Source organism: Rousettus aegyptiacus, unplaced genomic scaffold (genome assembly GCF_014176215.1).
Source record: "Rousettus aegyptiacus isolate mRouAeg1 unplaced genomic scaffold, mRouAeg1.p scaffold_m13_p_11, whole genome shotgun sequence".
NCBI lineage: Eukaryota > Metazoa > Chordata > Mammalia > Chiroptera > Pteropodidae > Rousettus > Rousettus aegyptiacus.
Window position 1 is genome coordinate 30,249,151 of NW_023416286.1, and position 5,726 is coordinate 30,254,876.

At 33.3% G+C, this 5,726-nt stretch overlaps 1 pseudogene; it reads left to right on the top strand.

Moving 5' to 3' along the window:
* Nucleotides 1–4,732: 4,732 nt before the first annotated feature.
* On the top strand, nucleotides 4,733–4,851 carry LOC118609623 (annotated as a pseudogene).
* Nucleotides 4,852–5,726: the final 875 nt, after the last annotated feature.

The following is a 5,726-nucleotide window of genomic DNA, read 5'->3' on the forward strand; positions in this document are numbered from 1 at the left end:
AACAGGTGAATAGTGACAATGTTAAACTTTACCTGACCCCTGTGTTGATGAAAAATAGCAAAAGTGAAGCTACTTCCCCACCATTTTGTGTTCTCTGAAATGGCCCCCAGCCATAAACACTTTGGCCTAGCATATTCCCACCTCCACTCACCCTCGGTAACTTAGAGAAGACTCATCTCCATCCTTCTACAAGGTGTCCTTAAGATTCATGAATGAGTCCTTTGTCTACCTGCCTCTAAAAAACATCAGCCCCCTTTCCTTTGAGACTTTCTTTATTAAGGAACGTTTTCCCTATTGCAAGAGCCTGAATAAAATAATCTCCTTAACTGCGCAGTGCATTTCATCTTTCACAACAGCATGCCTAACCATAGTTCTTAACAAACACTTATTTGTAAGAGAACACGTGAATGATAAACTTACAAGAGTGATAAAATCAACACAAGTAGGAGCGAAGGAGTACACAGCATTTGTGACAACATTACTTTTTTATGCTTTTAACTGTGCAATGTATAGTCTGACTTGCATTTTTTAAAGGCCATTTTGGAAAGAATTTAAAAGATGGTTTGAAGAAATGAGACAATAGTTGACCGACCATGTGGCAAACTATTTGATTTCTTAACTAACGCAATAAAGCATCATTAAAAAGAAGACCAGAACATTTGGAGCAATGATGGAGTTAAAATTCCAAGATTGTATAAACCACAGAATGCAAGAATGAGAAAGGAAAGGATGCCAACGGCCTTCACCGTCACCAATTCAGCTGGAGAATATGTGGGAGGCGTATGGGGTTTCGTAAGATTGACTTACTTTTAAGTTTATCCACACCCAAATGTTTAAAAATAAAGTAACTTATTGTAACTTATAAATATAGTATGTAATAAAATAAAATCTACAAAGTAAAATGAGTAAACAAAGTAGAATAATTGGAACATAAATACAGAGAAAATAACACAAAGCCTAATGTGAGGTTGATAAATAAAATGTGTATTTCAGAGTCTACATTTGTCACACAAATGAGTTTTCTAGCAGCCAATCAATGCGAAGAAGGGAACAAAATCAGCTTCTGAGACCAATTAATCTTCTCAGTAGAAGAATAATTGCTCAGGAAACTAAGTATTGAATGACTGAGAAGTTTCTATCAAATGTTGAATTTGAAGTTCCAAAGTAATTTAGACAGAATATTAGTTTTTTAAAAAATAGAGAATTTTCGTTTCAGTTTAATAGTTTAACATGCTGACAATTCATAATTGCCATGAGGATTGGATAAATGGAAGCCAGAATTCCTGTGTTATGACAGAGAGAAGTAGCTGGAAAAAGAATATTTTTGAGTGTTGTACTTATTTTTAAATTTGGCTTTACCAATTTACAATTGAAGCAGATAATTTTTGACACTTAAAAAAATCTAAGTATCTATTGATTGTTTTAACTTCAGGAAATTATCTAATAGTTAGAATATAAATAAATAAAAAGCAAAATCAGAACTGAGTTTTCTTTGTATTTTATTTTATGATTTCTGTTACATTCAAGGGTTACAAAACTGTAAGATGTAGATTTAATCATTTTTTTGGCAAGGAGCATGTGCAAGAGGTCATTTTAGTAGGTGTATTAATCATTTTAAAGCTCGAAGTTTTATGAACCTTGATGTAGCATATTATACTAAAAGGATTAAATATGTTATTATGAGGAAAAGGAAACTTCATTTTACTGACAAATTATAGCCTAATAGAAGAATAAAACTCTACTTTTACAGAGTAAAGGTAAATTATTTAACACTGTGATGAATTGTTATATAGATCGTATTCTCACTTATGAAATCCAATGGTTTTTAAAAATAAGAATAATTTTTCTCTTGATTACCTAAAATTTATTTGAGATAGAAGGGGAAAGTGAGAAAGACAAATTAACTGTTCAATACTGTATATATAAATGCTATATGCCAGATAGGACGTAGGGAATTACATGGTCATTGGGACTTTAAAAGAAAGTCTAAGTTATAAGTTTTCTACCATGTATAGATGAGAAAACCCAAGCTCAAAGAGCACCAAATGCTTTGCCGGAGGTTTCAACTGTTAACAACTGTAAGAACTGGAATTTCAACTAAGTGTCCTAAACCCAAACCAGTGTCCCCGACTCTATGTTAGAAGAACATTAAAACAACCTCTTTTTCTTTATTTTCATCTCCAAATAACAACATTGAGTATTTCATAGGAAAGTGAAAATTTACCAATGTTTGATAATGTTAAAATAGCCTCGTATCTTAAAATAAAAATATGACAAATGAAAACAGAAGCAAAGACAGATGTGAAACTGATTATTTGACAAAAACTTACTGGGGCACAAGTCACATTTTCAAACCAACGGAGAATGGAGGTACAAAGACATGACAATATCCCTGTACTAAGTAAGGTCAAGCTTGATCTAGGTATAAAAAAATCAAGGCACGATGGTATTTCATCATTATTATTGAAATGTAGCTTCTGCATGTGAAACAGATATGTGATCTTTTACAAAACTTATATATTTAACTTTTGGAGAAATATTTTTAACCTGAGAGGTGAGAGTTTATGTAGAGTTTAGGAGCATGGATTCTAGAGTCTGGAACTTCGGAATTGACATCTCCATTCCAACCTTCCCTTTTGTGTTACTTAAGCTTTAAGCTATTTACCTATAATACAGAGATAAGACAAGTACCCATCCCTTAATGTCATTATAAGCCTTAAGTGAGTTGGTATGCTGCAGTGGTTAACAAAGTGCCTAGCACTTAGTAGTCATTTTGTAATAAGCTACTAAAAGTTATATAAGTAGCAGCAGTTTGCCCAGCTAAAAAAGTTGCTCCCAGTATTTATCTGCCACTAGAATAGAATCAAGAGTCTGGGCTTCCTATATTTCCAGTCTTTCTGCTTTCACATCTATTTTTCCCCTTATATCTTTGTCCACTGCTTTACATATTTCTGTAGAACATATAAATATGTATAAAATTTTTGATAGTGAATAATTTTTGATATATAGATTATTTTATAGATACGTATATTTAATTTCTATTAAAGTCTTATATTGCTATTTATCTTCTCACCTACTTTGTCTTACGTTTCTGATTAGTTTACAAACTCTTAGAGGACGGGTGTTGAAATCATCTTATTTTGGGGTAGAATATTGTAGTTCTACTTGGTACTTCATTTACTAGAACAGTTAATTAATTTTTCATCTTTGGGCTATAGACATACTTAAGTTAATTTTACTATTTTTTTAAAGATTACATCATGTGAAGACAGAGAAGATCAAAAGTAATGTTTAACTAGCAAATCTTAAAAAGAAAAGGAAAGATCACCACCTAATTATGTTGGCAACACCTTCCTCTCACTTTTCTCTTTCATCTTCCGCCCCCACTTCAAAGACCCTGCACACCCAGAGTCCACTTTAATTACATGTGTGAAGTATTTTTAGCTTTTGAGAAAATGTTGCCATAGTTGGAATCGACCCATAGTGGAGAAGGGACATAAAAACTAAGGTTCAGAAATTAAGTCATCAGTCACTCAGCTATCAGGAAGCAGAGTAGCATTATTGAACAGAAAGAGTTCGTCCACCCAGCACTAGCAGAGCCAAACACTGAACCCTGGGAATTGCAGTGGAGAAATATTGGCAATTTTATTGATGAATGATGCCATACAGGAGGACAGGAAGCTAACGCTCAAAAACCCAAACTCCCTGATGGTATGTAGGTTGTATATTATGTTAGGGCAAAATCACAAGACACTAATGGGTTAGGGCTTTGGGTTTGGGGTCATACTGGGAGATGATTTGTTGGAAGAGAGTTAAGAGTAAAAAATCATTTCTTCAGGTTTTGAGGACTGTTCTGAGGTCCTTTCCAGTGTCCTTCTGTCTGGTTTCATGGGAAAGCAGCCAGGGGTCGTTTCACGTCAGGGCTCAGGAGCTGAAATATAACTTAGGTCAAGATGCTCTCTTTAACCTGCCTATGGTCCTGACTGTGTGGCCGTTAGGTCCTGGCTACTGCCTTCTGCTGCCTCAGAGGTTGCTCTTTATCCAGAGGAATGGCTGCATCTCTGTCGGGTATATATATATGATTTCTAAAGGTGGGATTTAAAACTAAATTTAATCAAAGCCAGAAGGACCCTTGGTTTTGGTAGCAATTAAAATCCCTAATAACTGAAAACAATTTCACTCTTTATGCATTATTTTATCTTAGCATTAATGATTCACATTGAAGATTCCATCTGTATTTTGAAAACAATTGATGACTTAGATTAATGGCATGACTTATTAGTGTTTTTCCTCCCTTACTCAGAAAAAGGATAAGTTAGGTACAAGTATGGCTGCTCCACCCAAGGCCTGAGTCACCGAGAAGAGGTGTTCCAAAGCCAGGTGTAAAAGAGCTAGAATTTAGTCAACCAACAGAGAAAGAACAATGACAGTCCTTGTAAGGATGTCGAAATTGCAGTTGTAACTTCTTGAAACTCTGTTTTCCTTTTTTTCATGCATCATATTTGTCTTGGAATATGCTGAACTAATTTCACAATCCAGGGTCAAAATAAGTAAAATAAAAATAAGCCGAAATATAAAATAAAATAAAAACAAAAACATGAAAAGTATCTTCATACTTCCCCTTTAACCTTCTAGAATATTTAATGAACTGCTTGCTCCCAGTATATAAAATGCCAGGAAAAGCTTCTAAAATCATCATAGAATAAATGCCATTCAAAATTAGATGTACCTAGTCTATGGCCATGCCGCCCTGAACAAGCCTGTTCCCGTCTGATCTCGGAAGCTAAGCAGGATCGGGCCAGGATAGTACTTGGTTGAGAGAACACCTATGAAGACCAGGTGCTGTAGGCACCTGGTAAAAAATAAAAAATAATGGATTATAATCTGTCAAGGTCCTTGCAATCTGTGAAGTCAAACAAGGGTTGCCTCGTCTAAAAAAATAAATAAATTTTTAGATGTACCTCATTCTTAGTTTACCTAGTAACTTTCTCTTTTAAATGATCCCTCCATCAGTCTCTTGTCTATGCTGATATACATTAACTAGAGTAAAAATAAGATCAATTATTTTTAAACAATTCATAAACAAATATATTTTATTGGACCAAAAGATAAATCTAGATTATTTAATGTTCTCTGTATGTTAGTATAAATAAATCTCTTTTTAACTTCCAGAAACAATGTAACCATTTTATATACAATTTGAAAAACAAAGAAAAAAAGGTCCATAATCACATCACGCTAACCTGACACAGATATTAACCTGTCTGTATATCATTAGTTTTCTTTTGTTTGATGGTTGAAATTATAGTGTACATTAAAGTTTTAGTAGTTGATAAAAAAGCATATATTTGATTTTAATTCTGATTTTTCCTCTTTTAATAAGAACATCTTTCCTGTTACTACATAGTCTTCATTATTATCAATGGCTGATTTTTGACATAAAATATCTAATAAATATGTAAAAGTTTACCTAAGAATTCTCCTGTCGTTGGATATGTGTTTCTAAATATTCTATAAAGACACCAAGCAGCTGTATTCTACAAGGTGCTTATGATGCCATTGAGAATATGGAGAAAACATTAGAAAACAACATATTTTTATTTCTCCTTTATGAGAACATCTGCTTATGCAAGTCCATTTTTTTCCTAATTTTTTTTTTAAAAATAGAATTTCATATATTATTACTATTACCTATATGATATCTTTTAAGATTTACACTCAGCATC